This window comes from Grus americana, chromosome 14, assembly GCF_028858705.1.
Source record: "Grus americana isolate bGruAme1 chromosome 14, bGruAme1.mat, whole genome shotgun sequence".
Lineage (NCBI taxonomy): Eukaryota > Metazoa > Chordata > Aves > Gruiformes > Gruidae > Grus > Grus americana.
In genome coordinates, this window is record NC_072865.1 from 21,340,375 (window position 1) to 21,359,110 (window position 18,736).

Below are 18,736 nucleotides of genomic sequence, written 5' to 3' on the forward strand. Positions count from 1 at the left end.
CCTGGAAACCTCTGGAGACTTCTCTCCAGATTAAGCTCATCCTGCTGATGCTGAGCTTTCCTCCTGGTCTTGACCCCTTTCTCCCCACTTCAAAGGTTTCCCTGTGAGGCGTATGGGGGTGTCTCTCATGGTGCCTTGCTGCAGCTCTTTGTGTGATGTTCCCCATCTGCCTTCCCTCATCCAGATGTTCCCCAGCGGCTGCATCCCCTCCTGCCGATGTGCCGGGCTCAGCGGCTGGCACTGCAGCCTCCTGGGGGATCCCGTCTCTTAGCAACGCTCCAGCCCAGAAGGTGGATGCTGAGCACACGTCTGGTCCATCGGTCCATGGGGGCTGCAAGCACAGGGCAGAGGGCAGCTGCTGCCTGGAGGGGAGGGGGCTGCATCTCCCTGCACACGCCACCTCCTCTCTCCTCTGTCCCTGGGAAATGGGCGAGGGGCGCAGGAGGTTTAGCGCCAACGTGGGGCACCGTGGTCTGGTACCCCTACCCCACGCCTCTGCCGGCACCAGGGACCTGGAAAAATCCCACCGCCCTGCCAGTCTCCTGCCACCACTCCTCCAAGGTCCTCAGCCCACCCCTGCCCCAGGGGGTACCGGTGGCTCCTTCCTAACGCCCCCCACCCCTCGAGAAAACATCTGCAGAGCCAGGAACCGGTCCTTTCGGGGGTCCTCACGCAGCGTCCTACTCCCACCCCCAGGGGCACAGGTCCTGTGGTCACCATGGGGGGGACGAGCCCCACGCATTGCCCACACCCCCGTAGTTTGTCCCACTCCCCCAGCTCTCTGCATCCCCCCCCCCCCCGCACCGAGGAGCCGGGCATAGCGCAAGACCGGGCCGCCAGGGGGCGGCAAAGGGCGCGGCGGCGGTGGCCGCCGCCGCCGCGCCCTTTGCCGCCCCCTGGCGGCCACAGCCGGCGTTACGCACGGCTCCGCGGGGCCGGTTCCGGATCTCCCGTGGGATGCACCGAGCGGAGCGACGCGGAACGGAGCGGCTTCCCCATGGCCGCACGCGTGTCCCGGGAGCCGGCGACCGGCGCGGTGGGGACGTGGAAACGGAGGCGGGCAGGGCGCGGCGGTGCAGAGTGAGTGCGTGCAGCTTTCTCCACCGGGGGAGTATCTCCGGGAGTGGGAGCGGGTACGGTCTCTTGGGGTGAGTGGTGGGATCGTGAGAGGCGGTTCAATCCCCAACCCCCGTGCTGTAGGGATGGGTGCCCCTGGGGCTGTGTTGTCCCCCGTGCCGGAGGGATGGGGATGCTCCCAGGGCTGTGCCAGATGGATGGGTGCCCGCGGGGCTGTGTTGTCCCCCCATGCTGTGCCTCAGGGCTGTGCCAACCCCTGTACCAGCAGTAGGGTGCAGGATGGGCTGCTTAGGGCATTGCACGCACACCTCTGTGCAAACCGAGCAGTGCCCCGAGCTGGTGCAACCACCCCCAGGAGCACCATCCTCTGACAAGTGGTGTTGCGTGAAGTGACACACGCTGAGCTAGAAGGCGGCTGTCCTTCCCTGCGAGCCTCCGGGAAGGAGTAATGGGGGATTAAGTTTGTGCTCAAGTGGTGTCATGCTATCTCAAAGGGCTGCAGTGCTTCTCAGGCTGTTCATAGAAGGACTTGGTGCACGGGTTTTGGAGGATTTGAGGCCTGGCAGAGGGTTTGCTGCAAGGATTTTTCTGCTCTCAGGTTCCTGTCCAACCGCTTCCTTGTCCACTGCCTCTCCAGCTTTCTGCTGTGTAACGGAGCAGGTTCAACTGGGTGGCAGAAACACCGTTTCAGCCACCATCCAGTGATGCGTAAGACATGAGCCAGAGAAGCAGCATCCCTGCCCGGCTCTAAGCAGCATTCCTTTGCTCAGACATGGGCGAGAGGCACTGGGCTTCCTGTAATTCCCCAGAGTAGAGGGAAAGCTGAGAAGCAGAATGAAAAAGGTGTGACCTGGACAATCCCATTCATGCTGACTTGCAGGTCACCTTGGTCTGATGGACAAGAATTGCACTGTGAAGGTTTCAGGCCTTTCTTGGCAAGCAGAGTTGGTAACCTCTTGGCAAAGTTGCAGGCATGTGGGACAGGAAGCTCTTGCTATGAGGAGCAGTCTTCTACTGCTATTAAACGTTTTCAACCTCAAGTTTGTTGTCAGTCCCTCTGGGTTGTGCTTGTAGGAGGAAAGCAGACCTTGCCTGTTGATTAGAGTTGAGTGCGTCTGCTTTCACCTCTTTGTTGACATACTTTGGGGGAGAGAGAGGGTGGGTTCAAGGGTATCAGAATATTTGATAAATTAGGTTGCTTTTCTGAAATATCTTTTTTAAAAAATGAAAATAAAGGAAAATGTTTGTCAGAACTAAGTTCTTGTTTGTGGATTTGAGATGATTCTTTAGTTAGAAATGCCTTTGCATAGGATGAAAGACACTCTGGAGTAAAAAAAATCACTGTCCCAAAGTGAGTATTACTGGTTCTTTCTGCCTGGCAAAAAATGGCATCAGTATGGCAGGAAAAGGGGAGAAATGGTTTCTGGGTTAAGTGTGAGGGAGGCAGCGGTTCTGGGGTTGTTGCCTGGGCTGGCAGGGGTGGTGTGTGATGGGGTGGCCTTGAACAGCCAGCTGGTGCACCTGCAGTCAGCTTCTGCAGCTCAGAGCTGGCTTCAGCCTGCACCCTGCTGTTGGCAAACCGAATTTCACTGTTGTGAGGTCAAAGGCACCGTCCCATCACCATTGCTGGCACCACGGATGGGACTCAGGCAGCCCTGGGCTGGAGATGATGGTCTCTTCCGTCCCATCCTGGGGTTTCCCTGCCCAGCAGCATTGCTCACCACCCTGGGCTGCTGTCCCGGGGAAGGAGCATGACATCTGCTCCAGCACAGGGCAGGCAGCCCACCTTCCTGCTTTACTGCCATGCCTGATCCGGAAAGGTAATGACTCCTTCTGCCCCAAATGCCTTGTCCTCTCTTGAAGACAAGTGCTAGCAAACAGACACTCTAATAGCTCTGGCAAAGATGAGAGAAACCTTTCTCCACCTCTCAGCATTGTCCTAGGCTGGTGTGCAAACTCCCCCAGCCCAGGGCAAGCGGCTGAGCAGCTCAATTCAAGGCAAGGCAGGTGAAAGGCCATTGTGGGTGACTGATAATTTTGAGGTTAAAAGGAAGCTGACATGGGGATACTTACAAAACAGTCTTGATGGCTTTTCTCGGGGTGGGCTCAGCTGTCAGGCTAGACCAGAAATACTCACCTCAGTTTAGGGTCTGCTGAGGGGGCCACTGTGGTTCACACCTGAGTTCATGGCTGCCCCAGACCGCTTTTTGCAAGTCTGAGTTTAAGCAAGCAAACCACACCCGGCAGCGAGGCCATTCTCTGGAGGGGCTTAAAGCGTTCTGCAAAGGGACCTGGGACCTGGATGGTTTCCTACTGCCTCCTTTGAGAGCAGCAACAACAGGGAACAGGATTTTGAATGGTGTCCTGAGACCTGGTGCTCCGGGTTTCCGTTCCAGCACAGGGTCCCAAGCCAAGAAAACTGCCTGTCCTGCCAAGGCTGGGTAGGAAACTCAGCCCTGGAGCAGCCAGCCAGCGGCATGGTGTTAACTCTTCTCTGCAAACAGCAGTGAGGCTCCTTTGATGAGCATGCTATCTGCAGCATTTACTTTCTTGTTTCTTTTTGAAAGACCTGTCATGCCTGGCTTAGCTGCGGCCGGCTGGCTGGTGGGCTGCGGAGCTTTTGAAGATACTAATACAAGCTCAGTGATGATCCTTAATTACTTCTTTATCATGTCCTCTCTGAACAGGGCTCTGCTAGTGGGCTGAAAACCTGGCCGAGGGAAAGTTGCTGAGACATGAGGAGTCGAGCCGAGGTGGTGGGGCTGGAGCCAGCCAAGTGGATGGCCTCGGCCGCAGGGACCCTCGAAGCAGTTTACAAGCATTGAACTTGTTCTGGCACTTCAGCGGCCAGGCACATTGGAATCTTCTTGTGGTTTCTCTCTTGGGCATTGTTTCTTGCAAAACCCTGTGTTTAGCAGCTCAGGTAGAAGGGATCAGCTGTTCGCTTTGGGCACGTGTATCCCACAGGCTCCTGGGGGCAGGATATTGCTTCTGGCAGTCAGGTAGACTGGCTGTCGGCAGCAAGTCTAGCAGCCGTCTCAGGGAGAGGGGCAGCAGCTCTGCTTTGATTTGGGACCGCTTGTCCCAGCTGTTTGCCTGAACATACTACACATCTGCACTTTAGCTGTCTCCCGTCACGTTAGATGTGTGTGTGGACAAGCTGCCTCCTCTGTATTTGCTCCTCCTGCTGTGGTGGCCAGATGTCCTACTCTTTAGCGATGTTGTCCTATTTTCAAGTAGGTTGATCTATTTTTGCCTGGCCCAGAGTGTTGGACTGTCCTTTGTTGTGACTTTGCCTTTCTGCGCGTCCTGTGCCTGGCTTTCCTGTGGCAGAGGTAGAAGATCTGCAGGTGGTGGTCCCAAGCAGTACAAGCCATTTTCCTTTGCTCTGTTTCCTGTTTTCTTTGCACTTAGGACCTTGCATAGCAATTGGCCTTGCAGACGAGCTGTGGGCTTGAGGGTCTGGTGCAGGGTTTTGAGCTTTCCTTCTTAAAGATGGTTAGACGTTGGAGGTCCTTGGAGGGAAGGGTCGGGTTTCCAGCTCGCTTTAAGGGTCTGGATGTCCTTGCACTGGCTAGCAGTAATGTGAAGGTGGTTGTTCTTGTTTGCATGTCTTGTCTTCAAGCACTGGCACTCTCAGGGTCTGGAAAAGATGTCTGAGCAGAAGGAAAGAAGGGCTTTTAGGGCCATGAATGAGCTGGGGATGGGACTGGAGCCTTGTCCTGTAACTGAAAACAAAGTGCAGATTGAAGACGAGGTCCTGCAGGGAACCAACCTCCAACTCACAAGCCTTCACTGAAAATACCTTGTCTCTGGCTTGCCAGCCCCTACTAATACTGGGCTGACACTGGCTCTTCCTAACCACTAGTTCGCTTACCCTTTGGCTTTAGTTTGCAAACAGTAGCTCCTTGTTCAAGCTAGCTGTGACATGCTCAGGTCTGCACACTTGACGGGTCTCTGAGCTGCCCGAGGTAGACCCCAGGTGTCCTGGCATGGCTGCAAGGCTGTGGTTGTGGAAAAGGCGAGGGAGCTGGACTCTGCGTCAGGTGGGCTGTGCCGTAGTGGGGCTGGGAAGGAGCATGCAGGGTGGAACCTGAAGGCCGATGAGCTTTGGACCATGGCTGCAATTTATTTATGGCCTGCTTAGCAATCTCAGGCAGGCGGTGTGGGTTAAGGCATCTCCTGTCCTGGATTGACAGTACAGATCCAATTAGCAATGAAAGCCTCTAATTATTTGTCCTGAATTGCTCCGGTGGTATCCAAGGCTCTGCTATCTCCTCCTTTTGTCCGTGTCCCAGCTGGAAATGCCCCAGTGTCCCTGCATCTAGAGCAGCAAGTGTGATGTGTGAGCAGAGTCAGCACAACCTAATCAAAGGAGACAGGCCCTGTGAGTTAATGAGGGGATGGACCTGCTTGGTTAGCTTCGGGGAGTTCTCTAAGCCCTGTCCTGAGAGACAAAGGGCTGAGATTACACGTGGCTAAGAAAAGCCTCACGCGATGAGTTGCTGTAGTGGGAGAGCTGGATGGAGGGGCTGCAGACCACAGGGAGGGTGTGGGGGGGCTGTCAGAAAGGATTTGAAAGCAGAAGGTCCCTCATATCTGTGCAAGGCAGGCACGTCCTTCACTGAGTGCAATGTCTCTGCCTGGACCAGGTCACTTGTCCCCACGTTTCATTCCTCCCTTCAAGGTTGTACTGCCAGGAGGGTCCTCAGGGCTCAGAGGCAGCAAACGGTCCCCTCGCCCTGCCTCTTCCCTGCTGCCTTTGCGTCTGTCGGCTCTCCAGAAGGACACCTTATCTATGTGAATGGTGTGTTCTCCTGTGGCCCCGGTGCTTCAGCCCCCAACCCTTCTTGCTGCTCGTCTTTGCCCGGTTCACAAGTGATCCAATGCGGAGGGAGCAGTTGGCTCTGCCTCTGGCAGACTGCAGCATATCAAACTGATGGAGGGGACCGTCCTGGGGAAGTGACCCTAGCTCTCTGGCAGAGAAGCTGGGTCTCTACAGCTTGGCCAACCCAACAGCGTTGTTGCAGGTTGACAGCTGAGAAGGAAGTCACGGGCGCAAGGTGGGGTTACACAAGCAAAGTCCGAGGACATCTTTTTTTCCAGACATACGTGCTAAGTTACAGCTGTGGATTCTCAACCACAAAACTATTTTAAGGTAAAAAAGCTTTGCAGGGCATGTATCGCATCCTCCTGCTCATTCTGGGTGCTCATTGTGCAAAAGAGGAGTCTCAGCTGTCTGTGAGAGAAAATGTGTCATTTATGTTCTTAGTAACCTTAACTCTGACCTAAAATGACAGCGAATAGCTCTCAGATGAGACAGGGCATCCAGTCTTGGTTTTAAAGCAAAATTTTGCACAAATAATATTCAGCTCCTGTATGAGGGGTCAGCTGAGTGCTTCTACCATTGTTTCCAGGTCACAGGGTCCCCCAAAACATGGGTTTTACATCATCGTCTTGAGATGCTGCCTGAAGGCGAGCCAGGGCTTTGCTCACCACGCACAGGTTTCCTCTTTGTGGATGCACGAGGCCAGTCCTGCCGCAGACCCCAAGCCCAAGAGGAAGAGACACCGGGAAAATCGGCAAAGGTGCCCACCCTGGGGGAAGCCAGGAGCTGTTCGCAGCCATCCCTGGTGGGACCCGGGATGCCACAGCTCTGAATGCGCCTCCCTGACCTCCAGCCAAGGGACGTTCAAACAGGTCCCGTCTGCCAAGGCCAGTGCCTGTCCAGCCAGGCTAGGAAGCAGCTGACACATCCTTCAAGCCTCTTGGTGTCCTTCCCCGCAGGCCAGGGGCGGGTGTGCCAAGTTCAAGCCAGAGAGCTTCCTCCATACAAATGGGGATGGGGACGGGGGGGCGGGCTGTTAACGTACAAAAACTGTTTCTTTCCTGCCCGCTTGGAAAGTGGAGCTATTGAATTTTAAGCAGCAAAGACAAAACTCTGCTGAAGAGGCCTCTTCTGTGCTTGCTTGGTGAAATCACTGATCGCAGTGGTGGGGAGGTCCAGGAAGATGCCAGGCTTGGCCTTATTAATGACTCTGTTATTGTCTGCTCTAGTTTGTTGGTCTTCACTCTGGGAGACAGTTTGCTGAAGCAGCAACTATTTTCCCCAGAGAAGCTTCCTTGCGAGCTGTCCCCGTGGTGGGGGCTGTTCCTCTGCGTGGCCGGGCTCCACAACGCCGGCTCTGGGACCAGCCGGTGGAGTGGCACTGGCCTGACGGGCTGACCTGCAGTGCTCTGGGGACCTCCTTATGGCCACAAAAGCCTGAACTGGTGGGTGGAGGGGGCACAGGCGAGAGGAGACAGAGGCTTTTTGTTCCCCTCTGGCTTTTAAGGGTGCCCACAGCTCGGTACCCCCGAGGAGGGGCACCCGCTTCGCCCACCAAGGTCTCTGCTCTCCTCAGCAGCACTGACCTGGCTGGGCTGGGGACACGGTAGCAGCCTGACTCGTGCTCAGCACCCTGAGCATCCAGCACAGCAGCCGTGTGCTCGCTCTGCCCTGCACACCTCCTGTTTCCCACCCCAAGCTCAGAGCATTGGACCCTCTTGCCTGCGTTTTTCTCCTTGAACCACTTAGTTTTAAAATAGAGCAATTATCTTCCTTCAGAAAGGAGCTTGTTTGCTCCAATCTAGGGCAGTTTGGCAGTGCAGCAGCCTGCGCAGCTCTCTTTGGGAGCATGGTGGTGTTCCCACGTGGGTGCCCAGCATGGCTGTGCTCAGCGGCAAGGCGGGGGGTGTCGCATCTGTGGCTGAGGGTGATGGTTGGGTCGGTGGCTTGGGGTCTGACAAGGGTCATTACTGGGGCTGAGCGGTGTGAGTCCTTGGTCCTAGTGTTTTCTTCATAACTGCACATGTCCAAGGGGTGCAGGACTGGCTCCTTGGCAGCAAGGCCAAGACATGAATGATCCCAAGGCTACGTTCTTCCAGGGTTCACAGCCCTCCCTCCATGGACAAGCCCTGAGGGATCTCCGGATGGGGAAGCTTACCTTGTCCCTGGGTCTATGTGACAAGAAAATACAGATATTCGGACTTTCACCGACCCGTATATCAACAAGTGATGGATCTGTGATGCTGATGGGAGCTTTGAGAGGTGTCCTGGTCCACAGTCATACCTGAAGATTGTACCAGTTCTTACGTAGGTCGTTGCCAACAGGGACTTCTGCAACCTGCTCCTAAAATCCCTGCCCATGACCCCTATCTTTTTTACAAGATGGAGAGTTGACTGTGATTTGGGGTACATAATTGCTTCTGGGATTAAATGCTCAAAATCTAAGAGGTCCTTTGCAGAAGCTTGTTATAGTGATGAGTTCAGTGATGGAGCGGATTCTGCCAGCATCAGCTGCTGCACCGGCAGTGGTGGGAAGGGTTTACATCCCTGCATTACGCAGATCATGTAATCTCCTCTGTCTTGGGATCCTTTTGCTGTCTCACAAGTCTACACCCAGCTGTTGTTTAATTAAAAAATAAGCAGGCAGGTATTCACAAAGAAAATTAAGCTGTTTTATTCTTTATGTGTCCTTAATGCTCTCCTGACATCTTGTCTGGGGACAACAGCTCTAAGTCTTGAATTTGAATTTTTGTCTTGCAAAGCCAGTCATTTTAATTGGGAACAAAGCCATGGAATAGCAAATGTCCCATGCCAAGCTGACTGGCTGTGGTGTTAGAGAGGAACGATGCCATCTTTCCCGTTTGCACAGCCTGATGGGCTGTGAGGTTCAGGTGATGTGGCTGTAGTTCACATTCAGTTTCATCTTTTGAGTGACTGCATATGGTTTTGTGTATCTGTGCTAAGCCAGCCTTCACACTAACCATAGCCCATGTTGTGCTGTGAAATATGGTCAGGATGGTCAGGAGAACCAAAGAAAGATCTGTGTAATGCATCCAAGGTCACATGGAAAGACAAGCTACTGATGATTTCTAGTGTAGTAGAGAAGAAGAGCAAGCTGACCAGAAGCTGTAAGGCATGCTGTTATAACAGAGGGTATCTGACCATGGACACAAGACCAGACTATTAGTCTTTCAGCTGAGCTTTGTGTCCTTTCAGTGAAGTTGGAGCTACAACTTGCATCCTAGAAGTTGGGGACCTGCAGAGGAATTCCAGATGAGCTCTGAGGTACCATCCATCTGGGCTTGACAAACCTTGAGATGCCAAAGCATGGGAGGAGACTGCAGGGATCTCCATATTCTCTGAGTCAGCAGAGGTTCTCCATCCGGTGGCTTTGGATGAGGCATGAAGACAAAAAAAAAAAAAAAAGGCAAATTTTCAAAGTTTGAAGTAGTTAATCTCCACCATTAAAGCACTGCAAAGCACTGAGATCATCGAGTCCACCCCACGTGACTGCCTTAAGCCAAGCTTAGGACCCCTTCTGGATGGGGATCCAAGGCTTCCTGATATACAAGGTCCAAGCTTCTGTGGACACCCTCTCAGTGGATTGGCTGGGGCAGGGTTTAAGGCATGGCCCAGCTGAGGAAGAGTTTCCCCTGGGGACAGACAAACCAGGACAGGACATTGCTTTGGACTTTCCCCGCAGGAGTGCCAAGCTTTCACACCCAGATCAGAGACCCCTCAGACGCTCTCTGGGTTCGCTTTGTACACTGAATTGCTCCATCGCTACGGAGCAAATGCAGTGGTACAGATCCAGCCAGGGCTTTGCTAATGCCTGGAGGCAGATTAGTACCAGTATTTTACTCGGTGTCTGCCTTCTATAGCATCTTTGACCAGGGCAGAGAAGTATTCATGGATTAAGCTCCACTGAACTCCTCCTACACTGGGTAAACTCAGTGATACTGTGTATTTTTCATACTGGAAATTGAGATTTGCAAAGGTGAAGTTATTTGGCGAAGGAAGTCAGAGCTGTGGGGAGGGAGAGGAGCAGCCAGGAAAGCTGTAAAGCTGCCATTTTCAGTACCCTGAGAACATCATCGTTGCTGGAGCTACCACTCCAGCTGCTCATCTAGTAGGAGCTGCTGGAGATTTGCAAGTAAACAAGGGACAATGTGGATTGAACCTGACACCCCATCAGATTCTGCTTCTCTTGATCCCTCATTACCAATAGGCACCTCTTCCATTTTGCATATAACATGACCTATTGTATAAATATTTAGTCACCCTGTTGGGAACATTAATTATAAATGGAGACGAAGCTTTTGAAAGCTGCCTGTAGGTCTGGGCACCCAATTTCCATTAATTTTAATGAGAACCAGACATCCAAATCCCATTTGGTGGCTTTGAGCATCTCAGGCAGGAAGCTTCATCTGACACTCCCCCCCTTCTCCCCGCTCTGCAATTTATGAGGGAGATTTGCAAATACCTTACAAATCCTGCAGATTCCTGAGTCGCCCTTGTGCCACGCCGTTGTTCTCTGCTGAGGATGGTTGGCTGATAGCTTCAGAAGTATTTATAATAAGTTCATTTAATCCACCCTGTTCTTTTCCTCTGCACCCCCTGCACTCCCCCCCCCAGCACTTTGAAACAGCGATGCCTGAATGAAGCCCCAGCCTGCGTGGTTTTTGACAGAGAAGCTTTGATGCTTGAAAATGACAGCTGCGCCGAGCAGGTCTGAAATGAATGATTGAATTATCTGACTGATTAAAACTGTGCTGTGGCTTGGAAGATCTGACAGCAAGTATTCACTTAGGCAACGGACATGAAAGAGAGCACGCGTGCACGTAGGATGTGTGTTAGTGTGTGTCTGTGTGTGCATTGAAAAAAACAGCCAGTGAAATGCGACAAACACCCAAAGCCTCTTGGAGCGGCAGCTTCTTAAGCTCAGCATCCTTTCAAAACCTCCAAATCTTCTGCGCGATACTCAGCAAAAGCTAAAACTCAGTGTGGTTGTGGAGATAATGATTATTTAGACAGACGTCAGCAGTGGTTTAGGAAATGGAAATTGAGTTAAAAGGTAGTGCAGGCTGGGGAACTACTTAACTGCGTCTCAGTCCCATTCCATCCTGTGGCTGAGGAATGATAAACTCTCCCGTTTAAAACACGGTTCCCATCCCCTGTGCTACAGACGCGTGCTCATGTATGGAGCGGCCCCAGGGGTGCCAGCTCTGTGGAACATGCCCTCTGATCGAGATCTTTGAAAAACATGACTCCCGGTGAGATTGTCTATAACTGGCTGGAAGGATGGAAAAAGGAAGCTTGATTATGGCTGTGCCCTTGATGCCGTCAGTGATGGCAACAGCAGATATGGGACAGTGACAGCCTTTCCAGACTGTGCTGGCTTTGGCTGGGATAGGGTTAATTTTCTTCATAGTAGGTAGTACAGGGCTGTGCTTTGGATTTGTACTGCAAACAGTGCTGATAACATGGGGATGTTTTCGTTCCTGCTGAGCAGTACTTACACAGAGCCAAGGGCTGTTCTGCTCCTCACGCCACCCCACCAGTGGGATGGCTGGGGGTGCACAAGGAGTTGGGAGGGGACACAGCCAGGTTGGCTGACTCCAATGACCAAAGGGATATTCCATACCATATGACGTCATGCTCAGCATATAAAGCTGGGGGAAGAAGAAGGAAGGGGGGGACATTTGGAGTGATGGCATTTGTCTTCCCAAGTCATTGTTACGCGTGATGGAGCCCTGCTTTTCTGGGGATGGCTGAACACCTGCCTGCCATGGGAAGTGGGGAATGGATTCCTTGGTTTGCTTTGCTTGTGTGCACGGCTTTTGCTTTACTTATTAAACTGTCTTTATCTCAACCCACGAGTTTTCTCACTTTTACCCTTCCGTTTCTCTCCCCCATCCCGCCCGAGGGAGTGAGTGAGCGGCTGCATGGGGCTGAGCTGCCGGCTGGGGTTGAGCCACGACACAGACCTAACTCAGCTTCCTTCCCAGTCCCCATACAGTGATCATCCCTTCCCAATGCCTCACAGAAATTCAGCTCTGCTAGAATGTAAGCAAAATATCTGGAAGTGAAATGAATGACAAAAAAAAAAAAAAAAGTTTCTGTGCAAATGAAACCTATTTTGTCAGCTCAACTGTTTCACAGCTTCCTGCAGGAGTTTCACACAGGGAAAAAATCAGGTCATAAAGGTTACAATTGTAGTTCTTAATCACAAATGGTCTTGTTCTGATAGTTTACTGAAATTGATTTTTTCCTAAATTGTTTAACTACTCTTCATCTCCCTATGTGCAGAAGATCACTGTGTTCCCCTGACTCCTAGCTCAAAAGAGATGAAACATTGGGCTGTAGCTAATTGCTTTATCAGAAATAGTTTTGGTTTAGTCTCTGTGTTCAGCCACTGAAAAATTTGTTCCTTGCTCCTTCCAGTGCCATTAGCTGCGGTGATGTTAGGTGTCTGTAATGGTTTCAGCCATGCAGTTCTGTGCTGCCTGTCCCAGTTCCAGTGGTCATTTCAGCAAGATTAAATGCTACAGCTACAATAGTCCTAAGGGCACACATAGCTAATGGTAATTCAGTGGCATCTGTGTCATCTCCCCATCAGCATCCCAAAGTGTCCTTCTTGACATCCACTTTAGCAACCCAGGAACACTTAGATGCTGAGATCTTCCTTGCAGAGGGTCATGTAGCTGCAAGCTTTGTCAGTGCTAATTGTCCCACTACAACCCAACACCTTCCCAGATGTGGGAGCCCCATGCCCTCTGAGCTTCTGTTCCCCATATCTTCCAGCCAGACCCTATCTCTTGAGCTTAAATGAAACATCAGATCATTTAAATGTCCCTTTCCATCATCTGAAAAATTACATTTATAGACAATATAATGTAAATCATAGAATCACAGAATTGTAGAATGGTTTGGGTTGGAAGGGACCTTGAAGATAATCTAGTTCCAACCCCCTGCCACGGGCAGGGACACCCTCCACTAGACCACATTGCCCAAAGCCCCATCCAACCTGGTCTTAAACACTTCCAGGGATGGGGCCTCCACAACCCCTCTGGGCAACCTGTTCCAGTACCTCACCACCCTCACAGGGAAGAATTTCTTTCTAACATCTAATCTAAATCGACCCTCCTTCAGCTTAAACCCATGACCCCTTGTCCTGTCACTACACTCCCTGATAAACAGTCCCTCCCCATCTTTCCTGTAGGCCCCTTCAGGTACTGGAAGGCCGCAGTTAGATCTCCCTGGAGCCTTCTTTTCTCCAGGCTGAACAACCCCAGCTCTCTCAGCCTGTCCTCATAGGAGAGGTGCTCCATCCCTCTGATCAGCTTCATGGCCTCCTCTGGACTCTCTCCAACAGCTCGATATCTCTCCTGTACTGGGGCCCCCAGAGCTGGACGCAGTACTCCAGGTGGGGTCTCACAAGAGCAGAGTAGAGGGGCAGGATCACCTCCCTCGACGTGCTGGTCACGCCTCTTTTGATGCAGCCCAGGACACGGTTGGCTTTCTGGGCTGCAAGCGCACACTGCCGGCTCGTGTTGAGCTTCTCATCAATCAATACCCCCAAGTCCTTCTCCTCGGGGCTGCTTTCAATCCATTCCTCACCCAGCCTATAGTCATGCTTGGTGTTGTGCCGACCCACGTGCAGGACCTTGCACTTGGCCTTGTTGAACTTCATGCGGTTCACATGGGCCCACCTCTCCAGCCTGTCAAGGTCCCTCTGGATGGCATCCCTTCCCTCCAGCGTGTCGACCACACCATACAGCTTGGTGTCATTGGCAAACTTGCTGAGGGTGCACTTGATCCCACTGTACATTTTATCAGGTTTATCATTCCAAAATATGTTTTAATCCCCTTTCCCCTATCCCAAGTCTTTGAAAATCAGAGCCACAGCACCTGGCTGTGGCCCCTAGGCTGGATCCAGACTGACAATCTCCATGTGCCTTGGAGGTGAGGGTAGATAACTGGGCCAACATCCATGGTTAGAGAAGCAATGCTCCCCTGGTACACGGACGGTGTAGCTTACTTTGGCCAGACTTTTCTGCCATCCCTGGTCACTATACCTGATCCTACAGCCTGAGCAATCCCTGACCTGGAAGAGCAAGGGCCGGGGCTCTCTTCCAAACACTGAGGCATGTTCTTCCCTGTCTTGGGTTGTCTCAGGTAACAGCAAATTCTCCCTCCTTTGTTCTCTGCCCCTTCACATCAGTAAACCTGTCCACAGGCAGCAAAATTACTCCTCATGCCCTCCACCCAGGGCTCCAAGCCCCAAACAAATACAAGCTCTGAGCAAAACCCTCTTCAATATCCGCCACCACGCTGCGTCCAGGGCTGTCGGCCCAGCATGTGAGACATCCCAAAAGGAGTGCGGGCCCAGGCAGGCTGAGGTGGAATCACTGCAGTTTGGCAAGAGAAAAACCTCCCAGAGATGTCAGGACCCTACAGCACCTAACTGATGTGAGGAAGCATAGATTATGTCTCTCTGCATCTGCTGCTCCCCAGCCTCCTCCCTGCATTGTGGTCACGGGTGCCCATCAGTCAGCGCTGAGTCCCAGGCAGTTCACAGCGAGTCCTGACCATCCAGTCGGAGCATGCTGGTCTCGGGGTGGACCGCCTGCCCAGGGACACTGTTTCATCCACGAGGCAGGATGCAGAGTCTGCCATGACAGGCTGCAAGGACACAATGGAGACAAATTCAGGGTGCCAGGGCTGGCAGGAGTCCCTGTCAGAGGTGGACCTAGCAAATGCCTTTGGTTAAAGAAGGAAGGCGACTCCTCTGAACCATGGATTTGGCCATCACAGCAAATGATAAGCTCTGTATAACTGTATGAACAAAGTTATCAGTAGCACCTTTATATGCATCTGAGCTTGAAATGCGGAGAAGTGAGTAGAAAGAAGGTTGTGCACTCATCCCATACATCAGTGCCACATGCCTGGGAAATAATTGGACATCAGAAATTCTCATTTCAAAAAATAAATAGAACATCCTAGGCGGTACTGAGACATGCTGGCACAGGCCTGAATCACAGGACACTCTGGTCAGCCAGGGCTGGCAGGACAGCAAGCTGCAGATGAGACCTTCATAGGAATCGAAGAGCCAAGCGGTGTTGGGTACCTGGAGAAAGCCACGCTCTGCCCGGCACATTCCCCGCCTGGCTGGTGGAGACCATGCTGGAGATGCCGGTGAGCTGGGGAGGTGCCACTGTGCAGGGCTCGCTGGAGATGCAGCAGAGCTTTGCCCCCCTGGCATGGTGCTCGGGCGAAGCAGCGCCCCAGGGATACCCCAGCCAGCAGCGGTGGGGCTGTGGGCGTTCCCCTGGGCAAGGGGAGTGGATCTGCTAACAGAGCGTCAGCCTTTCCTGGGACGCTGCCCACATGCTTGTCCTCACATACAGCCAAAGGCTGCTCTTCCATGCAGGTTCCGGCTGATCTGCCCCAGCACAGATGTATCCCTGCAGACTACCAGATCGAACTAGGGGGCTGGACAAATAGCTTCCCTAAACAGCTTCATAACGAAGTGAAAGAAAATCCATGTTCGCAGAACAGCTTTTCAGCCTCAGGGATGGATGCTGAAGGACTTGTGCTGCTGCCAGTAACACAGCCTCAGAGTTTCTAAAAATGACGGATGATAATTTTCTGATACCAAAAGTATTGCAGTGGATTTGGTGTAATTCTGTATCAGACCTCAATCCGACAGATAAAGGTGAATTGATTACTGAACTCAGAATTAATGGTTGCTTAAACGACCTAATTGCATTTGTTACGAGCAGAATGTAATCCTAAATTGATAGTACATATGCAAGGCACTTTAAAGTGGTCAATTTTCCTAAGTTGAGAACAATTACAAGCAAAAAATGATTGGAGGAAAAACTGAGACAAAATAATGTGTGTTATAAATGAGGGTTGTTTAAGAAAACTTTGATAGATGCTGTCTCCTCCACAGCATGCACACAATTTTGCAGTCATCAGAGAGATTCTTAGCTAAGAATCTATCATTGTTAAGGAAGAAAAAAGCAGAAATAATAGCAGTAATAAAAAAAAAAACCAAACCAAATCGAAAAAGAAGGGATTCAGTAACAAAAGCTATGAATTAGCTGTTATGTAATGCAGGGACCTGGAAGGCTAATTTGAAAGAGCAGTCAATGAAAATTGTGTTTACTAGCATTAAGGACTGTAAGAAAGTGTGCATGTATGTGTATTTATGTGCATATATGCCAGGAAGAAAATAAATGCTGTGTGTTGTTTTTAGATGAAGGTGGTAAAAGAGTGTGCTCTGATACTGCAAAAAAGAAGTGTCCAGCCAAAGATTCATAGCTCTGGAGAAAAGCAGCCTGATGGGTTCATATCTTACAGAGATGATGGAAAGCTTCTTGCTCCAGTAGTAACCAGGCAGCATATTAAATGGCAACTGGTAAACTGAAGTATTTGCATGTATCTAGGACTAGAAAAACTACATTGAACAGTTTCATAAGACATGGCCGAGAAATTCTTTTAGGGTGTTGATACTTCATGTATATTGGTACATGGGGCATTGGGGAAAGGTGTATTTGCACCTCAAGTTACTCAGACAAAATAGGATGACTATTTTAGTCATTTTTAGTTTAGGTAAGATGATGAATGGCCAAGAGGGCCATTGCACTGGAATATAATAAAACATAGAAGAGATGCTGCAGGCTCCTTGTAGCCAGAACAGCAGACTCCCTGCTGTATGTCCCAGAGTTCGCTCAGATCAATTGCTGAGGATACAGTTTTCATACACTAAAAGTTAGTGAAATTAGGACAAGTCAGCTGCTGAGAGTGGTCGGCTCTGCTTGAGGAGCTGATTTTATGTCAACGATGGGCTCTCAGGAAGACAAATGCAAATTCATACACCCAGGAACTCCCAAGAGCAGTGGGAAGATGGTGTTTTGGAGGACAGTGACTCATCTGAAAGTTGACATGCAGAAAGATAGAGAGCGAACAGAGCGATCGTCCAGCAGCATCAGTCTTGCCTTCTGCCAAAACCTGAAATGCCAGGAATGATGTCTCCCGTATTCCAGGGCGGGATTTCCCAGGCAGAAATGCCTACGCTGAGCAGGGGATCAAACACCTCGAGAGCACATCAAGATTTATTTTGCATGCGCGAGAGAGGTGACTAATCCTCGCACAGGACATTCATGCTGTGGGCAGCGTCATCTCGGGACTTCCAGAGGGCACTGGAGATCGCGGTGGCTGTGCTGGACACTGGCCAGGCTAGTACTCAAGTCTGAGTCCTGGCTCACCACCCAGAAGGTTATCAAGGAGCTGAAAGAAAAATCTATGGTGTAGAAAACCAGACTCCTATGGAGCCCCTAAACAAGTTCCACTTGAACGTATATCCAGGAGGAGGGTGTAAGGGGAGCTGGTCACAGCCTATAGGGAAAAAAAAAATTCCTGGAGGAAAATGCTTGTAGTATCTGGTCTTTGTCATCTAAGAAGAGCCAATAGTTGCAGGGTGACACCAGACATGGTGTCTAGATGCAAGTCCTGGGATTGGGATTGGAGTAATTTCCCCTGTGAGTTAATTAACTGCTGGACAGGTTGTCTCAGGGTGAGGTGCTTGGTGTAGTTCAGTGCTTGGCTGTCTTCCCCGGTATGACTGCAACTCAGCAGCCTGCTTTGATGCAGAAGTGCTGGGTGTGGACTCTCTGACCGCATCTGTGTCCCTGCCCATGGCAGGGGGTTGGAACTAGATGATCTTTAAGGTCCCTTCCAACCCAAACCATTCTGTGATTCTATGATCTCCAAGCACACTTTGTTCCCCTCCTCATCCTTCTGCAGGAGCAGCTGTGAGCATGGGCCATGGCCTCTGGATCTGGCAGTACCTGCCGTAAACAATATCACCTACGAGTGGGGAGGCTTTCTCCTGGGGTAAAGGTGCTTCTTCCTGTACATAAGTAGCAACTTCTTTACTGGTGGACACATTTCATCCAGACCTCTCAGGCCGAAGAGTTTTCATCTGGCTGTTAAAGCAGAGGCTCCTGGCAGTTCCCCTGTCATAACATCTCCCTCCCACCACCTCTGGAGAGGGACTGTTTATCAGGGAGTGTAGTGATAGGACAAGGGGTAATGGGTTTAAGCCAAAAGAGGGTAGATTTAGATTAGATGTTAGAAAGAAATTCTTTACTGTGAAGGTGGTGAGGCACTGGAACAGGTTGCCCAGAGGGGTTGTGGAGGCCCCATCCCTGGAAGTGTTCAAGGCCAGGTTGGATGAGGCTTTGGGCAACGTGGTCTAGTGGAGGGTGTCCCTGGCCATTGCAGGGGGTTGGAACTAGATGATCTGTGAGGTCCCTTCCAACTCAAACCATTCAATGATTCTATGATTTCCTGACCCATCACGGCACCATGGTCCCCCAGTGGCTCCATGACCCTGCCCTGGGACAAGCCAGTGTGGAGCAGGAACTGATGTGTCTGGAGAAGAGGAGCCAGCTGTGGGTCTTGTTCAGTGTCCGAGGCTTCAGCCCCAATCCAGCAAAGTGTGGCACTCTGTGGGGTCTCTCCAGGTGCACACACGTGCACACAAACACAAAAGCGTATGCTTTCCTTGGACCCTCTTCTGAGAGACTTTCCTATTCCCTCTCCCCTTTCCATCTTCCCAGACGTACAAACCTGTTAGCAGCCCTTCTGCCTCAGAGCTCTAAAGGAGCTCTTTGCATGCACCCTTTTTGTCATGATTATTTTTGAAACATCGTTTCTGCCTGTTATCCATCCACCCATGGTAAGACTAACAAATCTCAGCTCTCCCAGCCCCCTGAAATAGCCATGAGGAGCTCTGGTGCCGCTGATGTGAACCACCAT

General features: G+C 51.4%; 1 protein-coding gene across 3 annotated transcripts in view; it reads left to right on the forward strand.

Moving 5' to 3' along the window:
* Nucleotides 1-948: 948 nt before the first annotated feature.
* PSD2 (pleckstrin and Sec7 domain containing 2) overlaps nucleotides 949-18,736 on the forward strand; it is a 91,503-nt gene continuing 73,715 nt past the window's right edge. For 2 of the 3 annotated variants that reach the window (XM_054841947.1, XM_054841952.1), the window contains exon 1: nucleotides 949-1,080. The gene's annotated coding sequence lies outside the window, so the exon portion shown is untranslated. The remainder of the gene's footprint in view (nucleotides 1,081-18,736) is intronic. The other variant, XM_054841950.1, reaches the window with a different exon arrangement.